This window comes from Mustela putorius, unplaced genomic scaffold (genome assembly GCF_011764305.1).
Source record: "Mustela putorius furo isolate JIRA1106 unplaced genomic scaffold, ASM1176430v1.1 tig00000224_pilon_pilon_pilon, whole genome shotgun sequence".
NCBI lineage: Eukaryota > Metazoa > Chordata > Mammalia > Carnivora > Mustelidae > Mustela > Mustela putorius.
In genome coordinates, this window is record NW_025421321.1 from 33,242,032 (window position 1) to 33,261,672 (window position 19,641).

The following is a 19,641-nucleotide window of genomic DNA, read 5'->3' on the forward strand; positions in this document are numbered from 1 at the left end:
CGGGAGACATTTCATAACAAATACCTACTGTGATTCCAGAGATACATACTATTTCAAAAAAACCACCACCTCCTATCTCAGACCTTGAGTATGTACGAATGGCTTGAATTTTAACTCCTGCCCCACCTCACGTGCTGCTCCCAACCTAGGCCGCCTCCTTGCCTGCTCTTGCCTCAGTGAAGACCCCCTCAAGGGGCTGCACCTTCTGGAGAGTGGTCCTTCCTTTCAGAACTTCCACCATCAAGACCACTGGCCTTCGCCTCATAGACCTCACCTGCTAACCATTAATCACGGAAGTTGTTCTTCTGCCATCCAGACCAGGAGACATGGTTCTCATTACTTCAGGCCTGTGATTCCTACCCACACCCCCAACCTCTGCAGCACTTACCCACAGAGGAGTATTAATCCTACCCTCAGTGCCACTCACTCATAGATCTCTTCATATACAAGCAGTTTGTACTTATCCGACTTTTCTTCTAAAAGCGACTTGCCTTTACTGAATTGCTTCAGCTGATTCACGTGCAGCCTCGCTGAATCCTTTATATTTTACTCATTCTGCATCTATGCTATCCTGGGCACTCTGCCAGAAAAAGGGTAGTCGGCAGATGATTAAAGCCTGGTCTTCAAGGGGGTGAAAATCATCTCCTACACCTCATTCTCATTTTTTGAGTTGAGTCTCATCATAAAGGAATAAGGCTAACCATAATAAAACTCACAGATCTTCCTTGAGACAATTTGTTGAGGAAGACCTCGCTGCCCACCCCCACTGCCTCCCAAGCAGACAAACATGCGGGTGGTCACGGGGCACACGAGTTCCACCTGCAGTGACTGCCTCCTCACGCCTCAGTCCCTGGGAGAGAACAGCCACAACCCAGCAATGTCAGTCAGCTTGAGGATTTGTTAATGTTCATAAAGAATCTAAGTTACTTGTATGGAATGCTCTCCCTCATGGAAACATTAAGAAAATGGATGTCGATCACAAGGACCAAAGACCAGTCCCATAATCTTCTATGAGGCAAGGAAGATACAGTGGTAATAACTCTTGTATCTACTACTTCACATGACAAAACATTTCCTATTGTTTAGTGCTAGAAAGTCTCATTTGTGTATATACTTTGCATAGAACATTTCCCACCTAAAGTATCTGCACTCATTTTAACTTGAGTGTGAATCAGAGAGGAGGTGATTTCATTTCACATTACAAAACACTTTCTCCTTTATGCCTTAGAAGTGTTACTGGACGACTGTGTTTTCAAACAGTTATACTGTTTGTTATCTGCCTAAAATTTAAGCATTTAAATATTCATTTCTAGGAAAACTTCAGTTTTGCCAAAGAGCTCACCAAGTGCATTTAATTCTCATTATAAAGCTGGTAGATGGTCTGTGTTATAGGTTATAATGTAATAGTACCCAATACATGGAAATCTGTGTGAGACGACACAAATGCAGAGAAATATACTCCCAAACAGTGTTGCTCAAAGCGTGGTCTGCAGAAGGTGCCAATCTGTGAATTGTTACTGGCCCATGAGGAGTTAAACAGAGATACTATATTATTTAGAAATGTTTAACAGCATATTTACAGAGTAACTATATGTCTATAAGTCTAATTTCTAAAATGAGGCTTCTGTTTTTGTCTTTGTACTTAAATTTCATTTCTCTATTAAGTATTTTTATATTTTACATAAGTATTCATCTATGAAAGAAAAAACAAACAAGACGGTTCTTCATCACAAAAAGTTTGAGAAGCACTGTCCTTAAATGTAAACCAAAATCAAATACCAAACAACTAAAAACAAATTAGTAAGCTCAATAGCACTTGGAATTTTTACTGGTTTTCTGGAGGAGAGGGAATAGCTAAAACAGTGTAGGCTTTTCTTTGTCTTCTAGTCATCAATATAGGATTGTCTTTTAAATACTGGTTGCCAGAATAAACAATAGGGCTTTCTCAATAACTTTCTCAATAAGGATTACTTCTCTAGAAATTATCAATGAATTGATAAAACTCGAATATTTACCAAGCATGCAGTACTAGGCATTTAGCAGAATTCCCATAGCTGAAGGAGATCGGTGGTGATGTTTTCAAAGAGATTGCAATGTGAGAAGCACTTAATTTCCAATTAGAATGATCCAGCTGGTCATAGCTGTGTGATAATCCTAATGATTTAGGAACAGCCTGATAAGATGTTGTAATGCTGGAAAAGGAAGGAGGAGGACCCTTGTAAGCAAAATCTGAGGGCAGGACAGACAAATCAAAGCTTGGATGCTTTTCAAAAGTGTAAATAAGAGCCCATGACAGAGTGTCTCCAAGCAGGTTAGCCTTCCTTTCACTATGGCATTTTATGAGGCCAGGCTGGCTCCACACACCCATCGAGACTGCAAAACGCACACAATACTGATTTGTAATCCTGATTCTATTGAGATTTTTAAAGAAAGGAATAACATGCAACATGATAAAATCCAGTCCACTTTTTTGCTTAGAGGCTTTTGATTTAAAAATTTTTTTAAAGATTAAAGTTTTTCCAGAGTTTGAGTAAAACATTGAGTCAAGTGTTGCCACTGACCACATTCAGAAGAGGCCTCCAACTCCTCGGGGTGGGAGGTTTTGAGAACTCTCTCTCTCTCTCAGGGCGGGTGTTAATGCCCACCTCCTGGAGCAGGGCACGGTTCAGAGAAGGAAAGACCAGCCACTCAAGAACCTGAGGGCAAATGGTATCCCTCGGCCTGGAGCTGGGCTAGCCAAATCCAGGGTCAGCAGCTCCTCAGAAGCCTCTTTCTCAGGCAAACTAAGAAAATAACAATAGCTCTTTAAAGCCCGAGATTGGAGAAGCATGTGACCTTTGAAAAGGCCTCCTGGCTGGGGCTCATTAAGTGCTTCAAGGTTAACACTGGAGGAGAGGCTGTTCTGCTGTTCCTGACTCCCAGACCCTAGCTGTGCAGCCAGCACTGACACCAACACCGACACCTGGACAACGGACCCGAAGTTCACCGAAAGGAGGAGCTTGTGACAAGTGTTGCTTCTAGGCCACCCAGAGACCTGACACCAGTCTTTGTCTCCTCTCTTGGCTTGGGATGACTTTAGCCCAAACCACAGGTTGTCTACCCCTTTTTTCAGTAAAAAATCCAAAAAGGACCCTGAATTTCAGGGCTGGTAAGAGACAAGCCCCTCCTCCACAATGGAGGAAGGAGGGGGTTGCTTCCTCCCCTTTCTGCCCCTCCAAAAAGGAGCCTGAAGCCAACCACAAACACTTCTCTTGGATATTTGGTGGCTTTTAATATAAGGTTCATGATAAAACACCCTTCTTTCCAATAAACCTGTTAGGAAACAAATGCCTAGCATCCTGATTTTCTTAACATAAATTTTAGCAAGTATTTACTACGGCAAACTGAGCTTTGAAGATAAAGAGCAACCCATGGGTAGCAATATAATGAAAACTTCTCTTCCAGAGTTTTCTAGTAAGCTTAACACTGATACAACTCTATATACCAAACCCAGCTTTCAATTGCACAACTTTCATCAGAAAGGACCTTGCCCTCAAAGGCTACAATCTGCGTGGGCAAATGATCAAAAGTCACAAAGGGTCACTAAAACATTCCTCGGAAGAAAAAGGAGCAGAAACATAGGAGCCTATTATTACCTCACTATGGCGGAGTTTGCACTTCCAGATTCTTTTCTTCTCCTTTTTTTAGATTTATTTATTTGAGAGGAGAGAGCATGAGCAGGGGTAGGGGTTGGTGCAGACAGGCAAGGAGAGAGAATCTTCAAGCAGACTCCCTGCTGAGCCTGGAGCTGGATGTGGGGCTAATCTCAGGACCCTGAGATCATGACCTGAGCTGAAATCAAGAGTTGGCGGCATACCCAACTGAGCCACCTAGTCGCCCCTGCATTTCCAGATTCTGAGTGACTGCCCAGAGCAAGGCATGTGAGAGGTTATTATGGGCTGGGGTGATGAGGAGAAACTTTTGGAGATAGGATTTGAGATTTAAATTTAAGGCGGGATTGTCTCTTAAGGCCTGTTTCCTAATCCTGACAGTAAGCACCAAGAGGGCAGACTCTGTCTCATTCATTTCTGTATCCTCAGGACAGGGCAGTCTCTGGACACACAGAAGACGCCCCATAACCCCCCACCCTGACTAAATGAATGATGAATGGAAAGAATGAGTAAAGAGTCTGAGGGACAGCCCGGGAACTGAACGACATAGAGATGTGTGTGTCTTTGTCCCTGACTGTGAACAGTGCATGGGCGGGAGGGTCTGAGAAAGAGGAGAACTGAACAGACCTCAGAGGAGGCAGCCGTACAGGATGGGCCGTCGGTAAGTCAAAGCGGTGAGATAGAGGCACATCCGGTGGGCAGGGAAGCCTCAGCTCAGAAGGCTGTCTCACAAATGCCTGTCACACTCCTCAAATTTGGGCAAGTATTACACTCACCTTGAGGTGAGTAACACAGAATGCTGCCCCCCGCCCCCAAGATTCTCATTCAACAGGTCAAATGTGGGACCCAAGAAGGCATTTCCAGGTCTCCAGGTAATGGTGGTCTGGGGACCCTATTTCGTGAACCACAACTTCCTCTTTTCCCCCTCCAACCTCTTCATATTTAAGCCTGTGGATATTTTTACCCAATTAATCTTGAGTCCAAAGGTCTTCCCTATTTGTGTCTAAGCAAGTAAGGGAAAAAAGAGAAATGAACAGAGTTTTTGCAAAGGCAACTGGCAAATGGCATTTAAAAAAATAAAACAAACCCAACTCTTTGCAGAATTAAGGTGTCTTTGGCTCAATTTAATGGTAAAGTCCAGCTTCTCAGCCTGATACACCAGATCTCACTAGCTCAGTGGGACCCAAATTCTTCTTGCTGTGATCTTAGAGTGCAAGGTAGTGAAGCCTCAAGCACAGCATCCAAAAAGGAACTGAAACAGTACCTACATGTTACCTATGTGTTACCCATATATTAAAAGGCTAACATTTCATAGCTTTTATATTGTTAAGGCATTAAGGGAAAAATGCAAACTTAAAAAAAAAATCAAAAGTTCTCTTTAACTTGGTGTTTTTCAACTTTTTAAAAGCTATGTTTTAAATTAAAAAAAAAAAACCCTCTCCTTTGATGCTATTTGAACTGTCAAAAATAAGTGTTACATTTAAATTAAGATTATTAAATCTGCTTTCGCTAAATACTACTTCTGTCATTCTCCCCCCCAACAACCCATTGCTTAAACCTGCAGGCTTCTCCACAGCCCTCTGGGGCCTCCCACAGACAGGTCCACAGATGGCAGTGCTGCTGACCCAGCATCACCACTGCGTCCTGTGGTGGTCTGAATGGGAAGCCTCCTCAGCCCACCATAAGGGCTGACTTTCTCGCTTTCTATGTATAGGTCAAAAAAGGATGTAAATCATTACTTCAAAACACCTCAAGGCCCAACTGGTTCATACCTTGTGTACATTTTCAAGAGCCTGTTCCAATTTCCTTTTGTACTAGTAAATAAAAACTAGAAATCCGGGATACCTGGGTGGCTCAGTTGGTTAAGCAGCTGCCTTTGGCTCAGGTCATGATCCCAGGGTCCTGGGATTGAGTCCCACATCGGGCTCCTTGCTCGGCAGGGAGCCTGCTTCTCCCTCTGCCTCTGCCTGCCTCTCTGTCTGCCTGTGCTCACTCGTTCTCTCTCCCTCTGTCTCTGACAAATAAATAAATAAAATCTTTAAAAAAAAACAAAAAAAAAAAACACCTAGAAATCCACTGTTTTCCCTTCTCGGAATTGTAGCAGGCTTCACAATTAAGTGACATGTTGTTTTAAAAGTCAGTTAACGAGGCAGAGGTAAGCCATGGTATCTGCAGTCAGGGAAGGGTGGCTACGAGGTGGGCACGGCTGGAGCTGGTCACCAGCCTGGATACTTAGGGTCTATGTACATATCTGTAATAATACTGTACTTTAGTAAAAATGCTTTAAAAACACTAGTTAATAGCTCTCCAAAAAAAGGCTCCCCGTTCAAAGGGGAGCTTTGAGAAGCCACATCCCTAATCTTTTCATCTGCATCCTCCAGAGTGACCTCCAATGTGACCGATTGCTGAAGGGCACAGAAGTACCCATGCTAACACTAAAAATCATAAAAATGAGATATTTACAGTGATACCAACAATTCAGAACAATGGTTTGTCCTCAAGGATCAAGCTTATTTGAAGAAAAAAGAAGCTAAGAGAAAATGTGTGACAAGTGTCTTCGAAAAGGCTAGCAGGGGCTATTTCCCCATTTGACATCCTGTGCTGCCAAAACCCACCGCCCTTTAAGTGGAAAAACACTTTCAGTTTCTTTTGGGGGGAGTGGTAGAAAGAAGGAGTGTCTCTGGCACAATTATTGTGTGTGTGACAGACTTCCAAGACCCAAAGAGAGGCCAGCCAGAGAACTGGCTCTGAGACAACTTCTGAGACACGGAATATTCTCATTTCTCTTCTCCGCACCCCATATATACTTGCCTTAAGATGCATTCTGGATCCTGTATTTTGAGGTGGTTCAAACAGAGAGCTTCTGTGCATGAGAGGACACCTCCCAAGAGCCACAGGGCACAACTCTGAGAAATGGTTCTTCCACTGTCTGTCAGATTGTCACACAGCAACTCCCAGGCAGGAAGGAAAAGCCTGATCCAACTTTAATGGGAGGAAGCCACATTTGCTTAGACAACTTTCTATGCTGTTAAAATGTTACACCTTAAAAAACACACAGGACTCAGAACTCTGATAATGTCTACCCTTCTAACACCCTCCCTCCTACAAGTAACAACAAAACACACCGGGAGAACAAAAAGGCCACCCTGAAAAGGACATGGTAGGTGAGGGGAGAGGGGGCAGGATCATAGAAACAGCAAACAGAAACAAGCCCGGTCCTTCAAGGGCTCACTATCTATGGCTGTGCCCTGTGCCTCACTGCTCCTCGCAGAGGGGCCAGAAACCCGAGTGCAGGGATGGGTGGTGACATGGGGGGTGGGGGGGGAGAACAGGAGGGTGTACAAAGGGGTGGGGGCTATGGAATCAGCCCTCCCAAAGGCTGCCTTCAGACCCCAAAGCGACTGCCTCTGGCCTCAGGGAATGGCGGAAACAGGGACAAAATTCCAACGGGGAGAAAGCCTCTCTGCTTATTTACAGACAGGGTAAGGACTCCCAGAAGACACTTGGAGGGGGGGAATGTTAGTAACAGAACCCCTAAAGCTGCGTGCCTCGGGAAAGGTTATTTTTTTTAAACAGCAAAATAAAACAAACAAACAAACAAACAAAACCCAAGCAAAGCTCATCCAGGATGAAGTCCCTGCAGTAACATCCATGCTAATTGGTAAGTAAGACAAAGCCTTCCTTAACAAATCAGCAATGTAATTATGAAGCCAGTCACTAGATGAAGCCAGTTAGGCGCACTCGGGCGCTAGTCTGCAGCTGTAACCCGACACCACTGTTGGCGGCAGTGCCTCCTCCTGGCTCTGCCCGCTGCGCGGGGGGCTTGGGGCCGTGGGGCACCGGCTGCTCACCGCTGGTCACACACCGCATTGCCACGGAGACCCAGGGAACAATCCTCCCTGTCTTCCAGAGAGCGCCCCAAAGCCTAGAGATAAAACCGAAATCCCGCCAGGAAGTCCACCTCTCACTCAACCAAAAATATAAATAAAGAAAAACAAAAACTTTCACTGTTTGGGAATGTCTTCTAAAGTCCATGTTTCAAGAAACTCTAACTCTCCCCTCTCAGGATTTTCACCTCTATGCTTCCATTAAATTGAAGACCCTTTCAGACACTGTTGGTTTGTCAAATACCGTCTTTTCTCTTGGAAAAAGGAAAGGAAAATGTAAACGCGGACAACTAACTGCATTTAGTTGGCAAACCAGACTTAAATTCTGGGAGAGAATGTTTCGGGTGAATATTTCTTTGGACTATACCATGGCCTTGTTAATAAACAGCTGGAAAGAAAAAGGGGCTTTTTAGAATGTAACTGTTAAGTAGTATAAAATGTTTCTAACATCCTGTCTTACTGGATCCTCTACCAGCTCGGAATTTTAGATTTTAAGTCTAAGTCTTAAGAAGCTTGGGAGGGGGGGGATGTCGGTGGTGAGAGACCAGTCCCCTTCTTCCAAAGACAATGGAAATTCTAACAATTATTTTATTTTACCTAAGGATTCTGGCTAAAAGCACCACACCCTTAAAGGAAAAGATTGAGCAGAAATATACAGATTCTGAACGTAAGTTAACAAAATCACAATCAATACATGATGCCTGGATTTACGTTTAAATCCTCTAGGAAAAAACCTAGCCCTGTAGATAAAACAAAACTGACACAATGTTGACAATTACTGAAACTGGATAATAAGTATGAGGGGATACATTACACTGTTCTTTTACTTTTAAGTGTTTGGAATTTTCCATAATAAAAAGTTAAAAACACACACATATGTTTAAAATGCTACGAATTCAAAAAATCAAATAAGCACAATGAATTATTTACACCCTCAGCGAGAACTATTCTATTAATTTGATAGGTTAGTTTACACAGAAGAAAGCTAATATTAACGCTCCATGTAAACAAGCATGCCCAGTACAAGTCAACTCCTTTCAAACTCTGAAAGACAGCACATCACATCCAGCCACAAGGGGGAGCAGAAGAGCAATAAGGCACCCCTGAAGTCTGATTATACTGCAATTCTACCTATTCATCTCTCAAAGTATACAGACTTCCGAGATTCTTCCCAAATTCCAGTCTACACAGAACAGTGCTAAGCAAGCCAAGGGCTTTGCCAAGACCAAAGTGAATTATGTTATGCTATGGTGCAGGCTCTAAAAATACTGTATGTAGAAAAGTTTGCTGCCTGTATATAGGTGACACTGATGTTTCCAAAACCATGGTTAAAGCCCCTGGAGGGTTCCTGAAGTGAGAACATACAACAACAACGACAAACATACAAACCCAAGTCATAAGGTGAGGACCTGGAAAAGCCAACAGTTCAACATTGCCAGCAAGGGTCCTAAAGTAGACTCCCAACCACACAGTGAGTTAGTTTCAATGTTAGCATTAAGAATTTTACCAGTATTGAAAAGCCTTCAATAATCCTTCTGCCTCTTAAGAACAAGAAACTACTTCTACACTGAACAGCTATGGCTTCAGGCAGTTATTTGGGAAAACTTCATAAAGGATACTAGGGAGGAGCCATTTAATTGTAAAATGTAACAAAGTTAACCTTAGATAATGAAACCAGTTACTGTGTAACTACTTGCTGAAACTTTTTCTACTCAAATTATAAATTGAGGTTCCATGTTGAGGTTCTATATACTAATGTCCATAAGCAATTAACTGTTAACACCAATCTTTCCATTTGAAACTCTGTAAATATAAACATATTATTTATGATAATTTATAATCATTTAAATTATGACGCTAATTCATACTAACTTGGTGTCAGGAACATCTTTAACATGCTGAATCCAAAGACTTAAAATCAATTACAGAAAAACATTCTTAGATTTTAATTTCTTTCTTTCCCTTCAGAGAATGTGCCTGTAAAGGATAGCCAGCCTTGCTTGCCCCACCCCCATTCCCGTGCATAATGAAAATATTTTTTTCTCCTGTATTTATAATTGCTTGGATGGGACTCTGGTTTCAACCCTCCTGTAGCATCTTTTCCCCAAAGATACCTTGTTTTTCCCCTCACATTAGAGACCAGTAATAAACAATGGCAGGGGGAATAAAAGGCTTAGGGCAGAAACCCAATGCTTTGCCAAAAGTAAGTGACAGTTCTTTGTATTTTTTTCAAAGAGGATCATCAGATCTATAAAACAGTCACACTAAAACAGGCAAATGTAATTTGTTAGAATGAATATGTATAAAATTAAATAAACTTTAATTAAACAAACGGTTGCCTTTCAGGTATTCTTAGCCAACTACCTGCCACTGAATGAAACTAGGAAACTAAGTATGTATACTACATCAGGAAGCATTTTTATAGAAGTGTTTCTTAAAGGCAATGAGTAGTTTTTCATCTTTGAGTCGAATGCAGAACGCTTTAATACTGTGAAAAGTCATTTTAAAGAAGATGTGTTATAAAATAACAAACATTTCATCTTAACTTCTACATGCAGTCTAGTTATTATTTTATTTTAATTTACTTAATGAGTAAAACCGAACATTGTACTGTATGGTCTAAATCTGGATTCCTTAAAAGAAATTTCTACATGACATACATGAGAGGATAAAAACTGAAGGTACAAGATAACAGAAATAGACTTAAGAGACACATAAACGGGAGGAAACTATTCAACTGTGTGCATCACAGTCCATCCATACTCAGAATGAACATCTTTATTTTAGTTACTCCTAAGAATTAGGTAGGCTAGTGATAAAGTTTTACAAAGACAATTTAAACTTCGTATCATATACTTGAATAACTCACAAAGTAGAAAAAAGAAAATGAGGAAACACACTAAACTTGAGAGCAGTGAATAATACTTTGTAAAATATGCCAGCCATTCATATTTAAAAATAATTACTTTGGGGCTACTTTGAGATAAAATGTATTTCTTTCTGAGAACCTCTGCATATTGACAATTAGTGACCCATGGAACACAAAGTCACTTAGTCAAAGACAATAAAAATAGAGTACCTCACTGAATGTGATAAATATTTATTTTCTAAGGAACCAACCTCTCAACATTTCAAAGCTCTTCGATGATCCCTAAGGAGAGCCTGCCTCCAGCCTACCACATTTGCTACCCCTAACATTCCATTCGCCCTGCCTATCTTCAGGAGTCTCAGAAGCAAGAAGGCAGGTGCCACCTGAAGAATCCACACTTTGACTTTGTAAGTCAGCTACCATTAGACCACTAAAAATCATCATCAGATGAAATCTATCTTATTTTCCATTTCTGGGTGTGGTAAAAAATATTTAAAAAAAAAAAACAGCCTGTTTTAGACAAACCATAAGTGACTCTTAATCTCACAAAACAAACTGAGGGTTGCTGGGGGGAGGGGGTTTGGGAGAAGGGGGTGGGATTATGGACATTGGGGAGGGTATGTGCTTTGGTGAGTGCTGTGAAGTGTGTAAACCTGGTGATTCACAGACCTGTACCCCTGGGGATAAAAATATATGTTTATAAAAAATAAAAAATTTAAAAAAAAACAGCCTGTTTTAAAAACTACTCAGAAGAGACCATCACCAAGTTCATGACAAGCAGAGAGGCAACCAAAAATGTCTTCTTCAGCTGCAAACCACAGAATTCAAATCCCTCACTTCTCTTTGGCAGCAGGAAAGGCAGAAAAGTACACATACATGTATATGGAGCAGCAGGAAAGGCAGAGAAGTACACATACATGTATATGGAGGTTCCCTCCTCCAAAAAAGAGACAAATCTGAAAAGCAAATCTGTATCATGTGTTATTATAAAATGGGATAACCACGCAGAGAGGATCGGTTTAAAACAGTTGCCACGTCATTATCTCACTTGTGTGGCTAGAATTTTATGCAAACCTGTTCTGGTGGAGAGATGACCTTGGGACTTTCAGATTCCCTGACTTTAACTCGGGCAACACGTCTAAACACCAGGGTGGGGTGCTCTGGCAGCTCTGCTGGAAGCCCCAGGAGCTGCAGCGTGCCATGGGTTGATAAGCAGCTAGCCAGGAGAGGAGAGCGAGGAGTTAAAGGTTCGTTTGCAGCAAGGAGCATATCCGCATGTAACTTTCTGACCAAGCCACATTCAGGTCGTTCTTTTTCCTTTTGTTCCACAGATTCACACAGCCCACTACAAACATGCGTGTTCATACGTAAGATGCGCCCGAATCCCTTCCCCTTCACTCTTCTACATGGAACTCCCTAGAACCACAAAAAATGCTTGGTTTAGGGGCTTCTGGTCAGTTAACCACCTATGAAGACGGTTAAAGCAAAAGCCTCTGAACCAGGCACTGTGCAAAGTTATAGTTTCTGCAAAGAGACAGAAAGATAGTAATTTAGACATGAATTAGTTTTAAGAACTTAGGTTTGCTGCTACCTGGAGTCACTAGAGAAACAAAGCTGCCTCTGGGCACCTAAACTAGTCAGACCTGCTGTAGCAGTTGCGAGGTGGCTCCAGCTCTGCCCTCCACTCCCCTCCCTCCAGCCCCCACCCCACGCATCAGCACAGCTCACTCCACTCAGGCGGTGCCGCCCGGCACACTCACCCCCCTTCTGCCATCCCTGCTCAGAGGCAGGGCCTGAGCTGCACACACAGCCAGCGTGCAAGGGTAAGGGGAGGCTAGCCAGGCCAGCAGATGCTGACTCCATTCTAAACTGAGAGCGGCCATGGGTACAGAACACAGCTTCCATGATCCCGGGTTTCGAAAATAAATCAAACTGTGATATTTGTGTCAGTGAATCCCGGCAGGTATTTCCAATTAAGTGCAGATGGGGGACAGAAGACCTTGAGAGGAGACAAATGAGCTTTTCCAGCTTTTGGAGCCCTCTGACCACGAAGAGAGCAGATTTCCAAAAGGGAGTTTGCATTGTCTGTCTGAAGTGCTTCGTTTAGATAATAAGCAGTTGTTTTGCCCTGTTAAAAGTCATACATTTTCAAAAAATTTTGGGATGTTTTTATTTTGAAATTTTTATTTGTGTTTCAATGAAAATTTTTAGACAGCCAAGCATGTTTTGTTTGTCTCATGATCTTCAAGGAAAAAAAAAGAAAGAAAGAAAGAAAGAAAAAGAAAAAAAAACACAAGGCATCTATTTATTACCCAGAATAGGAATGTCGTCTTATTGGCCTGACATATGCCATTCACAGATTCATACAAAGAATGAACTGCCACACAGTGCTCATGGAGAAAGACACTGCTCCACACAATGAGTGATGGGCGCTCCAGGGGACAGTTCTGTTCACAGGGTTTCCCAGCATCTGCACAGAGGGCAGAAGTTTGCTTTTCATACCAACTGCACTGGCCATTGGAGACAATTTTTTTTTTTTTTTAAAGACACGCCACCTTTGGTTAGTAGCTGTTTCCTTCGAGAATATTAAAACTAAATTAAATATCCACATACTTTCTAATCAGGAGTCCTAGCTTATGGGTTTCTATCATTGGTTTAAGTAATGATATCAACAGTAGGTAGAAAATTATGGTTTAAGCATACGCAAGTGGCTGGAGAATATTGTATGTTCTGTTGGTCTGTATTAATTAATGGAAAAACCTATGAAGGTAGGCATTACCCTTCCCGTAAGGCCACTTTTCACTTAAAACTGAAGCTTGCTCTTTGGTGCCTTTAGCATATATGTGATCTTTGGACTCAGTGATCAAAGAGACCTCTTTCTCTTTCTGTCCTTAGCCAATAAACTACTTCAACCAGAGCCATCTCCTACAGGATATGCCATCACAATAAATATGAAATTTCTGTAGCAACAAAATTTTAAAACAATTCTACAAGTGAATTAAAGTTCATATTACTAAATACTATGTTTTTAATCTACATATAATATTGACAGTGATCCTGATTTTTCTGATGTAAATGAAATATAAAATAAAGTGCCATGCTCTTACTATTGTTCTTTAACAAGAAACTGCAGCAAAAAAACAAACTCAAAAGTTTCTGTTGTAGCTTTTACCTTTCTGAGTTAAAGTGTGAAATATTTTGACAGAGTAGCCTTGTAATATAATTTGATACTGATCATTTGTAGTATGCCACTTCAGAAAAAAAAAAAAAAAAAAACCTTTATGCATCTGTCTATATTTTTTACCTCCCCCCTACCTTTTTTATGTTTTGTGTATGTCTTTCTAAAGTAAACTACTTTTATTCTGCCACTGGAGCATTATTTAAAATAGTGGATGCCAAAAATGTCAGTTGCTACATAAATTTGAGGGAGTTTTAAATTAACAAAATTTTTACTCTTTTCTATGCTCATTATTAATAATTCAGTGTGTGGCAACTGGATAAAATTTAGATTTCAATTTCTCACTAAAAACACTCCCAACGGGGACAGTTCAGTAAACAGGAGCCTAAAGAATTTCAAAATCTGAATTAATATCCTTCTCTTGGTTCCTAAAGGGAAACAAGCCTGAGCAGCTATTACCTAAGAAGCTGTGACACTTGCCTGACAATAACACAGTTCTTTAGGACACTTCTTGTTGTATACTTAGTTGGTTTTATAAAATGTGAATCCTCTCTCCTACCTGTTGTAATAAAGCAAGGAACAGACTGAGTGTCAAAAAAGAAAAAAAATATATCAAATCCATTTTATCAGATTTCTCACCTGACAGCAACATGGTTATGGGTGGGGGGCAAAAATTATTTTCAGGGCTCCCAAACTTGATGAACAACATAAACAACTTTACATTAATTCCTCTAAGTAGATCAATGAGGCTAAAAGAAAACTTTCTAATACAGGTCTCTCTTTTTCTCCTGCAAAGAAACTGATAAACTTAACAGGAAAGCAGAGATCCATGAACAAACTATTCTTGCTCAGGCCAGAAGCTGGGTCTTGCGATGAGTATTTTCACCCTCGCAGCACACCCTCCCTTGCTCAAATCAGAATAGACTGCTATAAAAAGTGGGAGCAATGGGAGGAGCTCCTAGAGTGAGGCATGCCTTCTGGTTAGCTGAGCAACTATCCCCTTCACCCCCCCCCCAAAGCAAAACAATGAAGAGGCTCTCAGGTGGACCGTCTTCCAGGGGTTGAGTGGGGCCAAGAGCCCACTTCAATCTTGTCAGAGACTAGACCCCAATTATAAAATGCTACTTTGAACACTTGAGGCCTCAGGGATCCTATTGGCTGCTACTACAACTTCTAGGTTCCTTACACACATTATGGACATTTCTTAACATATATTGGGAAATCAAAAAGCATATTTCAAGAACAAAGCTTGAAAACACTTACTGTCTTCCTTAAGACTGACTGGGGCTGCCCAATTCAATTCAAATAAAAACTGCTATCTCCGGAGGCTGTGTGTCTCACCCTGCGGGTTGCCCTTCCCCATCTAGTGCCTCTAAAAACTTACTTTCTACCACTCAAAACATCCTGAAACTCCCCAGTTTGAAAGCAGAAAGTTATTCTAAGACAAACTATACCTAATCTTTTTGTGAACTTTAAGACTAAACCAAAAACACTTCTCCCATCTCAATCTATTACCGCAACTTCTGCTAAAGGTAAGCTAACTGATGGCCAAGAATAAAAATTAGAACTTATGATTTTCTCTAGATCCAATGGCCCTCTGAGGCACCCTCTGTCTTAATGGTACAAAGTCCAGGGCCAGGGACAGCTGGCTCCCCTGGCCCCCTCCCTTTCGGTCATAGGCGGTTACCACCAAGATGACTTGTAGATTTCTAACTTAAAAGCCAATTGGACGTTAAGTTTAATACACACATATATTCAAAATCAATTCACTTGTCACGGGTGAGAGGAGGGTAGAGAGGGATGTTTTCAAGCTGAAAACACAGAGAAACTCACAGAAACACACTATAGCAAGTTGGATGCAGACTCGGTCACGGAACCCAAAAGTGAAGCAGCCCTTACTCCAGCAATCCGAGCCTTAAAAAAAGAAGTCTCTTACGTTCACAACAACACAACGGCCACAACACGAACACACATCTCAGCTGTAAAAGCGACAGCTCCAAGCTCCCTCCGCCCGGTTAGCTGGGCTCCGGTTAGCTCCCGACCCCCTCCTGACCCGGGTCCGTGACTGCCCGTCCCCTGCCCTTCCCCCAGCAGGTCTGCCCGCGTACGCTGGTGGCGGGAGGGGGGCGAGGGGGGGTTCCCGGCCCTCGCCCCGGGGGTCTAAGGGTGCAGGGCCGGGAAGCAGTGGAAGGGAGCGCTCCTCCAGGTACCTGCACCAGGCCAGGTCCGTCTAGCCGAGGCGCCCCCGACCCTCGCGGCCGCCCGGGCCCCGCCTCCGCCCTCCGGGCTCTCCCGGCCCTGGCCGGGTCCCAGGGCCGCCCACCACCCATCGGGAGCCCGGCGCATCCGAGGATCCCCTCCAGCCTGGCGCCGGGAGAACTTACCACATGCAGCTCCACCTGGGAACTAACGCATCAGGAGGGGTTTCTGCCCACTCCTCAAGCTACTCCCTCTCCATGCGGAGTCCCCGCTCCGGGGGCCCGAGGGTGGCGCCGGGGAGCGGGCAGGAGGCGAGACCCAAGCTAAGACTCCGCAGTCCTCTGCCGGCGCGCTCGGAGCATTATACAATGGTGGAGGCGGCGGCGGCGGCGGCAGGCAGCGGAGGAGGAAGCGGGAGGCGGGCGGAGGGGGCGCCCTGACCGAGCGAGCGGCAGCTCGTCCTCCAGCACTCGCTGTGCAGGAGTGACGTGCGGCCAGCGAGCCTCCCGCGAGCTCCGGGCCCCGGGCTCAGCAGGCCCCGCCCCTCCCCGGCCCCGCCCCCTCCCCCGGCGGTCCCGGGAGGCGAGATAAATGCCGAGCCGGGCCCCGGCCGCCGCAGGAGCAGGAAGGGGCAGGCAGAGCACGGGAGACGTCGGGTGGCAGCGCCGCCCACGGCTCCCTCTCCAGCCGGCGCGCCCTTTATTTTCTCTTAAGGAAAGGCTTAAGGAGATGGCGAGAGGGGAAGAGACACTCCGGCCAGGGGACCACAACTAACCACCAATAATCCCTCACACTCCAGAAAATACTCATGCAAATGACCGGGCGGCTAGTGACAAAGGCGGCGGCGAGTGCAGCGCGCGCACAGCCCGCTGAGTCGCGCGACCGCAAATATGACAAGCATCTAAGCTATTCGGCAACTTGGGGCCGGTCAGCAGGGCGGGCAGGGTCCCGCGGGGGAGGGGGAAGATAGGAGGTGAGGGGCAAAAATTCGACCCCGAGGCACCGCGTCCACGCTGCCTGCGCGGCTTTCGAGACTGGAGTCCCGGGAGAGCGGGGGCCAGCAGCGTCCACAGCTGGGACACTCCCAGACGCCCCCGTCTCCGGACGCACCAGTGGCCTGCAGAGATGTTCCAATGGTAGGACGGGGGCTCCAGTAGGAACCGGGCCCAGAAAATGCCCCTTGGGCGCGGCGGCCTCGGCCCAACACTCGAAATGGGTCACCAAGTCAACAGTACTTTCGGAGTAGGACGGAGCCGAGTTTCATTCTTCGTGGCCCGCCGCGACGCGGTGCAGAGCCGGCAGCCGGCCTCCCGCGCTGGCAGAGCCCACGCAGGTAGGGAAGCCAAGCTTGGAGACGCAGGAGGGTCAGAGGCCCCGTCCTCTGCCCAGAAGCTTCCTGCGGATAACCTTTCCCCTCTCCTTAGAAAGGCATCGGCTTCGAACTACTTACAGGTAGCAGGGAAATTCATACTAATTGGGAGAGGTGTGTATGCCTAAGTGGTGAGAGAAAAGAAGACAGCTCCCCTAGAAAATTAATGATTATTTTAAAAATTACATGCGCGTTCAGTGTAAAGATGTTAAAAAAGTAATTCAGGCACCATAAAATTTTGGCTGCCACCCCAATCAATATCTCAGATATCTGGCGTTTAATGGTTCACTGTACTGGTTATATTTAAGGATAATAAAGCTTTAAGACCTAACATAAAGGTGATTATAAGTCGTTAACATCAAGACAAGTTTAGACCTATTCAACTCTTCTGTAATGATTTGTTATCAATCAAACTGATGATCTTATTGAAATTAAAGCTGGGGTAAAATGTTGCTAGAGAAGACTGTGTTTCTTGTTTTATCTTGAAGGAGAATAAAAAAGGTATGTACTTCACCCTCAGTATAATTAAAATCTTATAGATTTTTCTTTAAGTATAACCGATGCCAAAAGCTAATTATTTGTGGATATCTCTGGAAAGTTTTATAGTGGCGCTCCAAATTACACATCATGGAAGTAGTGCTCAGGGCCCTCTGCAGGTCCTGCTGTCTGCGCCTGGGTGGCACAGCATTCAAACATTTTGCTGCAAAGCCAAGATATTTTTCATTTCCAGAGTTCTGCCTTTTAGAGACAACATTAACTACTAACAGTTTCCTAACCACCCACTCACTTATACTTTCAGCGCTCACTTTAAGGAAAAGCCATTGAAATAGAAGCTGCAATAATCTCTTCCTGTGATATCTTTGTAGCAAAGGCCAGAGACTCTGTTGAATCTAAAGTGAATTTAAACTGTTATTCATGAATTGAAGTTAGCAACGAGTTAGACTTACAGGATTTTTGTGATACTTGGATATTTTCGAGCAAATGGATTACCAAATGCAGTGTTCCTGCACAAAAGTGACAACTTTTGTGTCTCCAGAGTGGACCTGAGATTCTGCTAAGGCCGGTTGTTCAGGAAAGGTCGGACTTCTTAGGAGAGCAACCTGAGTTTTCGAGGGAAAAGGTTTTTTTTTACCTTTCCACACTTTTGAAGGTAGTAGCCTCGTAAGAGTGTACATAGTATATAAGAGTTCCTCTTCCCCCACTTTTAGATTCTGGTATCTTTCATCAAAGCATGAAGTGGCAGTTCATAATGTGGTCCCACACAAGGTGGTTAACCACCCCTCCCCCAGGCTGAGCCCCCATAAGCCGGCCAGCAACCCCTGCCTGTCACTGGGAACCCAACTCCACAAAGATAAGGAAAAGCCCTCCGTGAGCTTTTGAAGTCCACCCCCTTTGGTATGCAGTGGCATGATTAAAAAAAAAAAAATATATATATATATATATATATATATATATATATATCATTGTTCATTCCTAGCAAATGAACAAGAAATGTTTCATGAAAATATAAGTGTGGTTTTCATTTCACTCCTTGGGACATTTAAAAGCCCATTTAAAATAATCCTACCCTCAGGATTTAGAGTTTCTCCTTCTCACTTTCACATATAAGAAATCAGGCCAGGCATCCACATTTAACTATTGGGCACATTATCTATTTAGGGAGAAAACAAACATGGTTTTTTTAAGTATAGAATGGTGATGGTAATTTGCAAAAATACTCATTAGTTTAGTTTCAGAGAAGTACTTCTCAACATTGTATTCTGGATACTAGTTTGTATTTCACTGCTTCTCTTTGAAAGTTTCTGGGCCTCCACATCTTGCAAACTACTAGACAACTTTGCTAACTGAAGGCCACTTTTAGCACTTAAATTAGCGTATACCCAAGAAATGACACCAGGCCAAGCTGGCCATATAAACTGAGAAACAAAGACTTTGAAACAGTTTTAAATATCACTTTTTCTTTTTCTTTTTTTTTTTTTTTTAAGATTTTATTTATTTATTTGACAGAGAGAGATCACAAGTAAGCAGAGAGGCAGGCAGAGAGAGAGGAAGGAAAGCAGGCGCCCTGCTGAGCAGAGAACCCGATGTGGGACTCGATCCCAGGACCCTGAGATCATGACCTGAGCTGAAGGCAGCAGCTTAACCCACTGAGCCACCCAGGTGCCCCCTGGAAATACTGGTCTTAACAGCAAAAAAAATAAAATCAAATAAAATAAACATTTCAGGGGCACCTGGGTGGCTCAGTGGGTTAAAGCCTCTGCCTGTGGCTCAGGTCCTGATCCCAGGGTCCTGGGATCTAGCCCCGCATCGGCCTCTCTGCTAGGCAGGGAGCCTGCTTCCCCCTCCCTCTCTCTCTGCCTGCCTCTCTGCCTACTTGTGATCTCTGCCTGCCAAATAAATAAAATCTTTTAAAAAAACAAAAACAAAAAATATTTCAGTTCTTGAAACATATTGTAGGCAGCCAGCTGGGCTCAATCATCTTTTCATGG

General features: G+C 43.6%; 1 protein-coding gene across 3 annotated transcripts in view; it reads right to left on the bottom strand.

Annotated features, from left to right (window-relative positions):
* SERTAD2 (SERTA domain containing 2) overlaps window positions 1-19,641 on the bottom strand; it is a 118,970-nt gene that overhangs the window by 6,044 nt on the left and 93,285 nt on the right. Inside the window, exons 1-2 of one of the 3 annotated variants that reach the window (XM_045077914.1) lie at window positions 15,969-16,292; window positions 2,016-2,192 (exon numbers count right to left, since the gene is read on the bottom strand). The exons of 1 other annotated variant lie outside the window; for it this stretch is intronic. The gene's annotated coding sequence lies outside the window, so the exon portion shown is untranslated. Of the gene's footprint in view, window positions 1-2,015; window positions 2,193-15,968; window positions 16,293-19,641 lie in introns of those variants that run through there. One more of the 3 variants, XM_004742072.2, reaches the window with a different exon arrangement.